Here is a 15,102-nt window from a genome sequence, read left to right as displayed (position 1 = left end):
CACAGTAATGTGGCCGCCTGGCCGCGTCTATTCGAATACCAACCGGTTCATGCTTCCACGTTCGCGTTTTGCTAATCTGATTGGCCACTAACGTTTCTGGACATGTGCGCCCAATCGCGTGACGCGCCCATTTCCGCCTCGACCAGCAGCAAACTACCTAACGCCTAGTTTATCACTGGTTAAGCTTAGGCGACTCTTTCGAAGTTGGTTAAGGTTAGAGTTTGGAATCAGGGCTGGTGTTCTATCGCCCTGCTCTAAGACAAACTCTAACCTTAACCAACTTCAAAAGAGTGCCTAAGCTTAACCGGCGAAAGAACTTGCCGTCACACGATTGGTGCGACCAGAAACATCAGTGGCCAATCAGAGCGCAAAACGCGAACACGGAAGCATGAACCGGTTGGTATTCGAATAGACGCCGCCTGGACCTATCTCAAACCCTGCCCTCTTTTCTTGATCCTCCAATCAGTTTGTCCGAGGTAAGCAACAGTTGTGATTGGAGGATCAAGAAAAGAGGGCAGGGTTTGAGATAGGTCTATTGGGAGCCCGACGTTGTGACTAGTTGTGTTCAGCGGGACTATAGCGATCAAGTATATATGCATATTATCTTTTACGTTGTTCGTTATGTTTTGTCTATCCGTCATGGCCATAATGTTTTTAGTGTAGGGAAATCCAAAACCCATTGTGTAGGTTTAGCTGGTACATTACTTCCCGAGGTACAGCGAAAATGTCCTGTGTAACTGTTTTGGTTATTCAGAAATATATAGACTATAGAGAGTTGCTCTCCTCAATTGTGCCTGGCTGGGAGCGAACCAAGACTGCAGTGTGTACGCAAACCAGAGGGGGGAGAGGGAGTTCGCACTCAAGGACGGAGCGGAGCACCCGTTCCTAATGGGAAGACACCCTTAGAGTTGCACAGGCTACTGATTATGGATGCGCTCACAAACATTGCTGTGAAGAAACATCCATTGAGAATCCAACTAAAGCCATACATCTCCTAGACTAGAAACAGCCATTGAGATCCAACTAAAGCCTAGAGCCATATGAAATCCGCGTTCACGGAATCGCGGACGGAATCGCGGAATTAACCAATAAAAATGGAATCGACTGCAAAACGTGGAATATTGCAGAATTTGGCCTAATCTGGACTGAAATTTCGTTTTTGGGTGGAACGTTTGGTGCACACGCGACCGGGGAGGCGGGGACTCTACAGCGTGTTACACACAACACAGCCGCGGTGCTCAAGCGTCTGGCTGCTTCAGTGTTAACATCGTCAAGAAGCTAAACAATTCCACAATAAGCCCTCAATTCAGAGCAGAACAGTATCCTAATGACTTTTATGCCTCCGGTGATAAGGTGTTTTGCTAATTCTGTCAACGTTCCGTGGACTGGACCCGCAAAAACACTTGCGACACTATTGTGATTAAATAGCTATAACGTTAGGACGTTTAGCTTCTAGCTAAATCTAGTGCACCCATACATTTGTTTAATGCAAACGATTGTCATTATACACTGCCCTTTATAAACTAAATACACTTAAATAGCTATGTAACGTTATAGGACTATATGGAAATGATAGCTTCTAGAAGTTCTAGCTAAATCTGGTGCACCCATCCATTTGTTTAATGCAAACTATTGTCATTATACACTGCCATTTATAATCTAAATAAACTTAAATAGCTATGAAACGTTACAGTACATAGGACTATAGATGGAAATGATAGCTTCTTGCTAAATCTAGTGCACCCATCCATTTGTTTAATGCAAACGATTTCCATTATACACTGTCCTTTATAAACGAAATAAACTAAACTAAAGGTGCCTAAATTATGCATTACTATATTTCATCACAATATAATAGATATAGCTAGGTTACTGACATTGTCATTGTGATAATGTCAGTAGTAGCTAGCTGTATCTATTGTTTACACTTGAAATATGTATTTTTATTTTGTCACAATATTAATTGAAAAATATTGTGTAAAATTGAACTGTATTTCTGAGCACTTAAAAACATTAAATGGACTGTTATTCAATTGTGGACATTTATTCATTCCCACTTATTAGACACTATTTCTGATGGTAAAATGAGCATAAAAGGCAAAATACAGAATTCTGAAATATTAAAACGGAAAAAATGGAATTTGGGAAAAAATAAAATGGAATTTGGAAAATAATAAAACGGATTTCATATGGCTCTACTAAAGCCATACATCTCCTAGACTAGAAACATCCATTGAGAATCCAACTAAAGCCATACTAGACTAGAAACAGCCATTGAGATCCAACTAAAGCTATACATCTCCTAGACTAGAAACAGCCATTGAGATCCAACTAAAGCCATACATCTCCTAGACTAGAAACAGCCATTGAGATCCAACTAAAGCTATACATCTCCTAGACTAGAAACAGCCATTGAGATCCAACTAAAGCCATACATCTCCTAGACTAGAAACAGCCATTGAGATCCAACTAAAGCTATACATCTCCTAGACTAGAGCTTTCTGTTGTACAAAACTGGTTTGCGAGGAGGAGAGAACCTCATCCTAGGTTCCCAAATATTTACAGCGACTCTTCTTGTGACCCGGTGAACAAACATAAAACTCCGGTTCTGGGTTCAGCGTCTCATATGCTCACTCCTACGCACAAACACACCCCCACAGAGAGAAGTACAGCACAGCCATACGAGGTGGGCCAGAGAGAGTGCACCTCAGGTGGTGGTGAGGGGGGTTTTGTGGGTGAGATAGCCTCCGGCTATGCAGGAGCGTATGGAGCCGGGGCTTCATGCCTCCCTAATGGATATTTATCAACGAGGCTTTCACATTGACCTATATGAGCAACTCAGCCATCTTTCAAGATGACCTCGATTGAGAGAGGGCTGTGCAAACAAAGTGGCCATACATAAAAAAACATGATGATGATGTAATACAGAGAGCTTGCTTCTCTGGTATGTACTGTAACATGGCACAAATCACGATGTCCCCTTTCCTGTGCCATTGATTTAGGCTACTGTGGATTGCAGATTTCCTCCAGGTTCCCTTCCACTGCACCGTTCGTGTGTCACGGTGTATGTGTTGTGAGAGTGTAACGTCCCAATTCTGTCCACTACCTGTGTGTGAATGGCTTGGTCAGCAGTCAGCTGTTCCACGGTCCACCACAATGACATCACTCTCCTGTGCTAGCCAGTAGCCACACACACAACCTGTGGGGGAATCGCTATGCATTCCTTACCAGCAAGTGGCTGTCATACAATGTCCTTTGAGCGTTACACGACGGGGTGGGAGTGGCCTAGTTGAAGTACACAAACGTTTTTTGGGGTTTTGCACATCATAATAAGATTTAGCCCAAGTAGTGCGTCTCGGTTGTGTTCGACAACAAGCCAAGACGAGGAGCTCGGGAGCAACATGCTGCGAGGCAGGCGGGTCTACTACAGTGGCCGAGAAGCAGACTAGAGAAGGGTGTGGCGACTCGGGGGAAAGGAATGTCCTCGGGACATTGGAACAGTTTTAGGCCATTACATGTTCAGGACAGGCGAGGGAAAAGGGCAGTCTTGGCCAAATAGCCAAACTGAAGGGGTTAAGTAATCATCTATTCTGAATAAACGCATTCCGAAAAGTCGCCGTCATCAGAAACGCCTCAAATACCATCGATCATCTCACTGGTAAAACAGGTTTGAAACGAGAAACTTTTCACAGCAAGGAAATTGTTCTTTCAAATGATCGCCACATAGCATGTCGTTGAAATAAGTTATTAAAATGGTCCAAATGATAAACTACTATTAATAATTACTATTAGTTATACAACCAATATCCAGGTCGATGCATTTTGTAGTGCTAAACATGATTCAACTACCCGCAACAACAAGCTTGCGTTGGGGAAATAAACAGGTGTGTCCCCTTTGCGACGATTTCCATCGCGTTATAAAGCCACGGCCCACGATACACGCGAACATTTCTAATTGCTCATCATACTTGGAAACAAAAGTCTCAACTCGCCAAGCTGTTGATATTATCGACTAATCAACGTGCCTGCCCCGTTTCGTCCGCCGACCACCACCTACTTTTCCTTCAAAGCCCGAAACTCACTTTCTGCTGTCAATACTGACTCGACTTCGCATTCAAAAAAATAAATAAAAATACAAATATATATCGTGTTAAAAATACATTATTGTGCCTCACCTCTGTCCGCGCGTGCTTTTAATATCCGAGAATTCCGTCTTTTTCACTGGAGATGCGACTCCTTCCTTGTTCCAGCTCTAATTAGCCTATTATGGCCAAGGAAGGAACACAACTGACGAGCTCACAAGACCCGCCCACACGCGTCTACGGAGCCGTTTGACGCGTTTGAGAATCTTGCGTCTGCACGCCATTGGCTGAGCGGAGGTTTCAGCCGTTAGAAGTCCCCTCCCCTTTACGGTTAGAAAAGAATGACATCATTATACATGATAATACCTACACACACACAACTCACAGGACACTACTATGACAGCACAGGTGCTTTTATTGGGATATATACTGTACATTTTCTGATTCAGAGCTATAATCCTACATTTACAAGAGGAGGTACAGGTGAACAGAGAACAAAATTAAGCTTTTCACATTCAATAACAAATAATCTTCTGTATTGTACAGTAGCTTGTATTTATTTTATTAGGGGTAGGGTTACATTTACATTTTTTATTTTTTAATACACAGCTCACCCGATCAGACTCAGCTGACAAAATAGCAGACTTAAAATGAAAAGAGCATCACACACTCTAACTGAAAGCTTGCAAATAAAAAAAAAATGCTTGCTCAGACCTGAGTGTGTGGATGCTCTTTTCATTTAGTCATTTATTGTGTTATTAACCTCCTCAAGTCTTGGAACTGGATGTGCAATATGTTAATGCACTGCTTTCCTCAATAAACAAAATAGTTGATCTGAAAGAAGAAGCAAGTATCGGAAATACATTTGGACCACAGTATTCTGTTGTGGATGGATGGTTAAAACCTTTGTTTGCATGTTGTGGTGGGGATCCTTGCCTATATTACTACTGTACCTACTATGCTAATATGCAGGGGTGCGTTGATGCATGGGACGGGGTTGCACGTAGAGCAACCGGCTCTACGCGCACGCACATGCACGGATGTGCCGGGAGCGTGCATGCACGTGGCATCATTAAAACACAGTGCAACCAGCTTTGAAATCACCAACGCACCCCTGCTAACATGTCTTTACTACTATGCACCCAAGACTGTGGCAGTGTGGCACCCAAGTTCAACACTGTTTGACAAACATTGTCACTTAGCTGCCAGAGTTGTACCCTTCCTGCTGACCTGCTGTACAGAACTTGTAAGTCGCTTTGGATAAAAGCGTCAGCTAAATGTAAATGTAAACGGATCAAAATATTTCTGTCTGAAGCGGCCCGGCTCACTTGAAATATGACTATAACACGACCATGGGTCTCGGTAAGTAAGCTTAATGTATCGATTAGCCTACACTACTGGCAAGTATTTCATACCATGTTATGTCAAAAACTGTCCCTTTAAAGCCTATTCACTACTGTCTATGACGATGGCGAGTTAATCAGACTATCATCGGGTCTGGCGTCCAATGAGTTAATCTACTACTTAACACTGCCCCTACACCTCCTCAGTCATCAACGGTTAAGTGTGAAAAACTTGCACTATTATTTAACAACAAAATAACCTTGATCAGGGCCAGCCTTACTCATGATGGAAATAAAGCTGATTACAGCAAACCGTGCAATGTAACCATGAGAAGATTCACATGCATCACATTAGATGTACTCTGCAAAACTGTCTCAGAATGTAACTCCTCCACCTCAGACATTGATCCTATACCTACAGCTTTATTTAAACAGGTGTTTAATAGTGTTTCAAGCCCTGTGCTAGATATCATAAACACTTCCCTTAGAACTGGTATTTTCCCAGATGCCTTTAAAACGGCAGTTGTAAAGCCATTACTAAAAAAAACTAACTTGGATAGTAATGTAATGGCAAACTATTGACAAATATCTAACCTATCATTCATTAGTAAAGTACTTGAAAAGATAGTTTCAGTTCAAATTAATTCCTCTCTTAATGAAAACAAAATCTTAGAAGAATTACAGTCGGGATTCAGAAAATATAGCACTGAAACTGCCCTCACCAAAATAATCAGTGACCTCAGACTAAACTCTGACAAGAATAAGGTCTCCATCCTTATCCTGCTAGATCTCAGTGCAGCATTTGATACAATCGATATTCTAATCGATCCTCTTGAAAACCTTGTCGGTTTCTCAGAACATGTGCTAAGCTGGTTTAAAACATACATCAGAGGGAGGAAATTCTATGTTAAACTAGGAGGCCACATGTCTGAGATATATAACAACAACTATGGAGTTACACAAGGGAGTTGCTTAGGTCCTTTACTCTTCTCCCTTTACATGTTACCGCTGCGGGTGATATCATCAGAGAACATAATGTGGGTTTCCATAGCTATGCGAATGATACACAACTGTACATATCTGCTGAACCAAATGATACAGATATTAACTCCATTACAGACTGCTTATTGGTAATAAATAAATGGATGAGTAAGAGCTTCCTGAAACTAAATGAGAACAAAACTGAAATTCTAATTATCGGCCCCAAAACAGAAGAAGAAACGTTAATAAAGAACCTGGGAGGACTAACCCGTGGATCAAATCTGAGGTCACAAGTCTCTGGGTTATCATAGATTCAGAACTGAACTTCAATTCTCATATTAACAAAGTGACGAAAACATCGTTCTTCCATCTCAGAAATATAGCAAAAGTACGACCCTTTATGGGTCCTACTAATCACCAAAAAATACCAGAAAATACCCCAAAGTACCCCAAAATACCCCAAAGTACCACGAAATAGCCCAAAGTATACCCCAAAATACCCCAAAGTGTTACGTATGGGGGTGATTAGTAGTGAGTCCCATGGTGGAGGAGACAAGGAGAGACAGAGATAGGTAGCTATTTCTAAGGATGTGTCTTTAACACACAGAGCAGCGATAATCCAGGAAAGACGCCGGGCGTCAACAGAGAGAACAGGCAAAAGTAATATAAATGCATCACGAGTGGCTCAGCAAACTCTGACCAGCTCCTTTTACACACGAACGGTATTCTGAAGCCTCGACAACAAACAAGGGAACAGAGAAAGAATAAGTAGTCACCAACCAAACATTCCAATCAATTAGCAGTGACAGCAAATTGACAGCACAGTGACAGCAACAGTGGAGAGTACCAATCAGTAACAAAAAACAGGAATGTGGGCGTGACAACCAAAATGCAAATACCAACCACCAGGTGAAAACATTCCAGACTGACAGCTTAGAGGGAACCCAGAACGTTACAGTACCTCCCCCCGACGAACGGCACCAGACGTTCACCTGGGGGCCTCGGGATGCAGCCGCCGGAAATCATTGATCAGGCTGGGGTCTAAAATATCCCTTTGAGGCACCCAAGAACGCTCTTCTACCCCGTACCCCTCCCAATCCACCAAGAACTGAAACCCCCTACCCCTCCGCCTACAACTCAGGATCCTCCGCACCGTATAGACAGGCTGACCATCAATAATGCGAGGCGGAGGAACCGCAGGGAGTGGCGGGGACAAGGGCGATGAGAGGAATGGCTTCAACAGGGACACATGAAACGTTGGATGAACCCTCATAGAGGCCGGGAGCCGCAGCCTGTAAGCCACAGGGTTCCCCCGACGAACCACTTTAAAGGGGCCTATGAAGCAAGGAGCCAGCTTCCTGGACTCCACCCGGAGAGGGAGATCACAGGTGGAAAGCCAAACCCGCTGCCCAGGACGGAAAACCTGAGCCGGATGACGCTTACGGTTAGCCTGCCGCTGAGCCTTAACAGAGGCCTTCTGCAGCCCTGTCCGCACCCTCTTCCACATCCTGCGACAGCGAGCCACATGGCACCTCAGCCTCCTGCTCCTGTTCGGGGAAAAGAGGAGGTTGAAAACCATATTGACACTGAAAGGGAGACATACCAGTAGAGGAGGAGAGAAGGGTATTATGTGCATACTCAGCCCAGGCCAACCTCCTACTCCATGTCGACGTAGCACCTCAGGACACCCTCCAGATCCTGGTTGACGCGATCCATCTGCCCGTTCGACTGCGGATGGAACCCAGACGACAGGCTGACGGAGGCGCCGAGGCCGGCGGCGAACGCCTTCCAAAAGCTGGAGGCGAACTGAGGGCCCCGGTCGGACACAATATCCACTGGAAGCCCGTGGATCCAAAAGACGTGCTGCACCACCAGGTCAGCCGTCTCCCGAGCCGAGGGGAGCTTGGGAAGGGGAATGAAATGAGCCGCCTTGGAGAATCGGTCCACTACCACCAAGATGGCAGTGAACCCATCCGACAGAGGAAGGCCAGAAATGAAATCCAGGGATATGTGCGACCAGGGACGTTTGGGAATAGGAAACGGCCGGAGAAGACCCGCCGGTGCACGGCGAGAGGTCTTACTGCGTGCGCACACCAGGCAGGCCGCTACAAAGGAGCGTGTATCCCCCTCCTCTGTTGGCCACCAAAACCTCCTACGGATAAACTCCAGGGTTCTGGCGGCCCCAGGGTGGCCGGTGAGAGAGGATGTATGCGCCCACTGCAGCAGGCGTGAGCGTGCAGCCTTGGGCACATACATCCGCCCCGGAGGACCCCCACCGGGATCGGGCTCCCGTGTCAGAGCCGATCTTACCCTATCTATGCCCCATGACACGGGTGCCAAAATCAAGGCCTCTTTTGACAGTAATTTGGACAGTTCACTGCTGTTTCCATGGTAATACCCACACATAGTTTCAGATAAAAGGAAGCAGTGTGCCACCTCCCAGTCCCATAGAATACTGATGCTATTTCTGTACACTGCCTGGGTGGGTGTGGGGAGATAGCTGGTGTCTGTTGGCTGGGAAAAGGTATGTGTTGATGTTGAAATGTAGAATAGTACTTAGAGAGCACACTCATGATCGGGCTCAGCCATCTCTCTCTCTCTCTCTCTCTCTCTTTCTCTCTCTCTCTCTCTCTCTCTCTCTCTCTCTCTCTCTCTCTCTCTCTCTCTCTCTCTCTCTCTCTCTCTCTCTCTCTCTCTCTCTCTCTCTCTCTCTCTCTCTCTCTTTCTCTTCTCTCTCTCACACACACACACACACACACACACACACACACACACACACACACACACACACACACACACACACACACACACACACACACACACACACACACAGAGTGAACGAGTACCTAAGTACACAAATCTCTGTTTTGACACTCTAATGCTGCTAATTAGCATAGAAAATCTGTGTGAGCCTATGACACACACACACACACACACACACACACACACACACACACACACACACACACACACACACACACACACACACACACACACATGCACACATGAACACAAACACAACACACCCACACACACACATTGGCCTTTGGAGCCAAACAGTATACTATGCCATGCAACTGAGTGCATGAAACCTGAGTTATGTACTGTTGATTGATTGATTGAAAAGTTTATTAACAGATTGCAGAATGGGTACAGTACAGTACAGCTCAATACACACAATTGTTAAGGGGATGCAGACCAGAGAAAGACTTTCGTCTTGTTTACATCAGGGTCCCCCATTTTCAATTCATCATAACATATATGACATACACGACATACAGATAGACAGTACTGCTACATCTATGCATTTATGACATACCAGATTTGCAAATACAGTACTGTTTGTGATACAAAAAGTGTCCAGAAAAAGAGTGTATATACATTTGACGTAGAAACTGTACATTGGAGGAGGTTGGGTGGGTGGGGTGGTGGGGTTGGGTGGGTGGGGGCTGTACATTGGAGGTGGGGGGGGGGGGGGGGGGGTTGGGTAGGGGGGGGGGGACACTGTACACTGTACATTGGAATACTGACGAAGCCATACTTGGTCATTTACTGTACAACTGGGTTAGGACATTTGTAGGGGCCAGTTTCGAATTGCAGTCTCCCGTAGGTGTTCTTTGAGAGTGTTTTTGAAAGTGGGTAGTGATTCACATTACTTTACAGCTTTAGGTAGTGCGTTCCACATTGATGTGGCATAATTGCGAAACGTGTTTAGTCCCTTGTTTGAGCCGAATCTGGGTTTAACATGATTTGTGGAGCTCCCTCTGGTGTTGTGATCGTGGTATTCACTGACCTTTGGGAAGTATTTTGACATGTACATGGGTACCTTGGTCGTGTAGTGTATCTTGTAGACCAGGCACATTGCAAGTTGCTGTACTCTGTTGTCTACTCTAAGCCATCCTAGGTTGTCAAAGTGGGCAGGGGTGAGGTGGGTTCTAGGAGTCAGGTCAAGCAGTAGTCTGACTAGTTTGTTTTGAGATGTTTGTAATTTGGTTTTTAGTGCCTTTGAGGTGCTTTGGTACCATGAGGTGCAAGCATAGTTGTAGTACCCTTGAATGAGTGCTCCTGCCAGAGTCTTCAAGGTATTCTTGTTTACCAGAGAGGAGATCCGGTACAAGAATCGAGTTCGTTGGTTGACTTTTTTTTATTACATTGGATGCCATTTTGTCACAGGAAAGATTAGCCTCTAGGATGGAACCCAGGTAGGTAATTTCATCTTTCCTTGTGACAACATTGGTCAGATTCCAGATTTCCAGTGGTTTGCATTGTTTTCTAGCAATGTGGGGTTGTACCAACACTGACTAGATGTGACATTTCTACCCAGTCCCATTCCTCTACTTCAGCTGAGACAAGTACCTCCCCCACTGAACCAAGCCATTCTGAATTGACTCACTCGCTGACGTGAATATGCGCTGATCTGCCCCCGCCTGCCCACAATCACACGTGGGCCCTTTTGAGGACGAGTTGCCCACTGCCACTTTGGTGACCTCTAATGGCTCGGGTATGCATATTTTGTAATACAATATATATATCGAATTGAAGGCTTATTTATTGCCTGTCGATAGCGACAAAATCGGACAAAATCCGTTCAGCAGTTCTCGAGTTACATGCCGGTATTTGAGGCTTGTGCAAAGTACACGGCATTACGCAAAATACAACTCCCAACTCTTGGGGCTCTAGTTCCGTCAATCATTTGGCGATCTCGAAAATGATTGTGGAGGGTTGTAGCCAATGAGTGTGGCCTTCCAATGATACCCCACGTGGGGATGTATGAATCTAAAAAACGAAAGAAAACTAACAAGCGAAAACAGGACGAGGAAAACAGCGAATGAATTCAAGTCTATGAGAAAACTGAGTTTTTCTTTTGTACACAGTTTACCAAAATCACTCCTAATCACTCATTTCTGAATGGATCTTTATGGAATTTGGACATGTACTACATAAGGTTTCAGGCTATGGGTCTGTATGGATTTGTAAGCCATGCCACCTTCTGGGGAAATACTACCTCTGGACTACTAACTAACTACTACAGAAAAACTTGAGTAACAAGTTTATCTACAACTCAAGTTCAGACCTATGTTACTCTATTATGTTAGCACTAAAAGTGAATTCCCCTTCTGGAATTGGAAACTTCAGAATGTCAGCTTTCAAAAGAGACCAGGCTCATGCATGTGCTATAAGTATAAAGTATGTTGTTTTGGTTTGCAAAAAAAGTATGCAGTTCTCAAAAACTAAAACTAAAATGGCCAATTTTGGGGGCCCAGGTTAACCTGATATTATACTTTGAAATTATTATCAAAACGGAGCGAGTGGAACTAATGCGGAAGCCGTTTCCCTGTCATTCAGCACTTCCTCAAAAGAGAGAAAAAGAGAGAGAGAGGGGAGAGGGGAGAGAGAGAGAGAGGAGAGAGAGAGAGAGAGAGAGAGAGAGAGAGAGATGAGAGAGAGAGAGAGAGAGAGAGAGAGAGAGAGAGAGACAGGCTCATCCGGTGCAAGTCTCGGAGCGCACTGCATTGAGAGAGAGGGGGCTTATGTCTCTCTCTCTCTGTATCACTGTCTACCTGTTGCAAAATATCATAGCGCACACTCCCACGTGCGTGCCCGTATTCCGATCCGTGCAATAATATTCACGGGGCTATATCTTGCCATGCGAAACAAGTTAACAATGCATTGTCCCTGTGGATTATGCTTCCTGGTGAATGCCACATGCAAGCCCCTTGAGGGTTTTTATGCAATTCTCCTACACATCCCTTGTGGATTATATTGTATTATATATGTAATTGTTTTTATATGTGTAAATAAACAAACAAACAAACAAACAAGAGCGCCATCTGGTGGCCGATCGGCAGATTGCCCAACAGGAAGTGATCTGTGGATGAAGTGATGCTCACCCATATTTCGTCCGGGCACTCGCTATCGTTAGAGGGACTCCATCTTGACACAGTGAACACCGATCGGTGCAAATAGCTCGATAAACAACATGATTTGGACGTATATACTATTATACAACCTGGAAATGGATCGGGTATTTATACATCCATAATAGGAATATCTCTGCTCCACGCTCATCGCCCAACGGCGCGAGGAAGATACGGTAAGATCCAGCGTTATTTTCCAACGTGTTCTTTACTAACTGCTCTGATGATCATATCACCCACACTAATAATGCAGGACCTGTTCAGAGGTCTTTAATTGCATGCAATTATCCTCAACGTTTTAGCGATTAGCACACACGGTTAGCACACACACACACCGGAACACACACGCATGCATTGTCTTTTTGTAGGATCGCCGATGCGATTTGTCTCTGCGATTAACCCATCCCGTCGTCCTTCCCCCCAAGGGCAGCCGGGAGCAGACAGGCGTCGGCGAGGGCCGCGCCAGGGGACCAATCCAAGTGCTCCTGTCCGTCTTCGTCAAGGACACCACAGCGTTAGCGATCTGTTGTTGTGCATGTTTTTCCATTGGGTTTATCTTATCGGGGGGGAAACCCTTGCGAGCACGGGGAGAACATGCAAACTCCACACAGAAAGGCCTGGGAGATATCCCACCTGGGTACCTGGCATCATGGAAACCTGGTCCCAAAGCGGGAATCGAACCCTGGACCTTCTTGCTGTGAGGCGACAGTGTTAACCACTACACCACCGTGCCGCTACTAGATGAATGATATAACGTTGCCCACGGAATTATAAACGACCCCCCGCCCATCCGGTCAACATCAGATCATACGTAGTAACTCCTAGAAGCACATCCAGTTGACATTTTTTATCTCGCACAGATTCCTACCAAACTGTATTTGATCATCAATATAATGCATTTAGGGCTATAAATCAAGTTCTGGAGAAAGCTGCAGAAAACGATAAAAACATACTTATACTTTAGACCGTATTTTAGTATGAATATGTGAATGAAAAAGTATAACGTTGCTACACCCTGAACAATAGATATAGGACATTGAATGGGCCATAATAATGTCAATTTAGCAATACAATTTAAAAAGTTATAGCCCTGCAAAGAAGGGGAACTTCTCCATAGACAAATAGAGATGGCGAGGGATGGTAAATTATGAATTTAACCATGGCGATCAAAGTGTTAAAAATACATTTTAAATTTTTATTGAAAAGAAATGTACAGATGTGTTCCATATACTCACAGGAATTGTGTAAAATGGCCCAAATAGTGAAAAATAAAGCAAAATATGATCCCTTTAAACTCTTGGAATTAAAGATGAAAATTCACATGAACCATTTCACTACCACACTACAGACGGTTAACAGTATGTAGTGTGGTAGTGAAAGGGTTAACCTTCTGTATTGTCACAGTGAAATGGTTAACCCTTTGGTAGTGTGGCAGTGAAAGGGTTAACAGAAGCCTAGAAGGCCCAATCCATACTCACACATACAATTAGGTATAGCCCCAACCCCAAAAACAAGAACATAGGAATAGAGACATGTCTTTAGATCCACTGAGCTTTTGATAAGAGGACTAACATGAGGAAAGGGGTAAATGCAGTGTTGTAGTCGAGTCACTAAATTTCGAGTCACTAAATCTCGAGTCACTAAATCTTGTCTTGAGTCCCCAGTGTTGGAGTCCGAGTCCAAGTCCGAGTCACCAAAGAAGAGTCCGAGTCGAGTCCTAGTCGAATCCCCATTACCCTAGTCTGAGTCAGAGTCAAAGTCATCAAGGTTGAGTCCACTCCCCTCTGGCTGTCAAAGAGCTGACATACAAATAAAAAAAAAGGTCTACATTAAACATAAATGACACAGCGGCCACTATTTCAAAGGGAGTTTAATTACTTTATGACACAATAGCCAAACAAATGCACTACCCATCAATGTCTTATGCCGAATGATTAGCGCCTATTACAATCTTTTTTTAATTTATAAAATAACAGTATTTTTCAATTAACAAGTCTGAGTCCTCATCTGCACCTTCCGAGTCCGAATGCAGTCAATGCTCGAGTCCAAGTCCAAATCCGAGTCATCAGTGCTCAAGTCCAAGTCAAGTCACGAGTCCTAAATACTTTTTCAGGAATCAGACTCGGACTCGAGTACTACAACACTGGGTAAATATGTAAGGTTTTATATGTATTTACTGTGTTTTGTGGCTGTCAAAGGTTTGCTTATGCTGATAATATTAGTAAGAACTCAAGTAAAATGCCTATATTCTGATTTACATTTACATTTAGTAATTTAGCTGACCCTTTTATCCAAAGCGACTTACAAGTTCTGTACAACAAGTCAGCAGGAATGGTACAACTCTGGCAGATAAGAGTAAGTAACATTGTCCGTCAAACAGTGTTGAACTTGAGTGCATATTAGCATAGTAGGTAATCAGGCAAGGTAGATTCCTTAGTAGCAGAGTGAAAGACAGTACAAGGTAAAGTTCTTGACAGATTTACAATGGGGGGTGAGAAAATCTATTTCCCATCTACAAATCAAACAAAAGAATGTAACAGTTTGTGAATTTGAACATTTATATGGTCAAAATAATTAATGTTTTGTGTTCCAAAACATTACATGACCTGTAGCTGAGTTACTGCTTTAACCTTTCTTGGATCATATTTACTGCTACCATCATACCACCCGGGGTGTTTATGGTCCATGGTTTTGATTGCTTTGCATTGTTGGCAAATGTAAAAAAAACGGATCCTCCATATTACCAAGACAGGAGGGCAATGGCTAGAAGGCATCCAC

The 15,102-nt window shown here is 44.0% G+C and overlaps 1 protein-coding gene across 1 annotated transcript in view; it reads right to left on the bottom strand.

Moving 5' to 3' along the window:
• Positions 1-4,298, bottom strand: part of LOC311244479 (rho-related GTP-binding protein RhoA-D-like) — a 69,379-nt gene extending 65,081 nt beyond the window's left edge. The window contains exon 1 of the mRNA XM_084334017.1: positions 4,176-4,298. The gene's annotated coding sequence lies outside the window, so the exon portion shown is untranslated. The remainder of the gene's footprint in view (positions 1-4,175) is intronic.
• Positions 4,299-15,102: the final 10,804 nt, after the last annotated feature.

Source organism: Notolepis coatsorum, assembly GCF_963971535.1.
Source record: "Notolepis coatsorum genome assembly, chromosome: 17".
Lineage (NCBI taxonomy): Eukaryota > Metazoa > Chordata > Actinopteri > Aulopiformes > Paralepididae > Notolepis > Notolepis coatsorum.
This window is presented reverse-complemented; position numbering and strand designations above follow the sequence as displayed.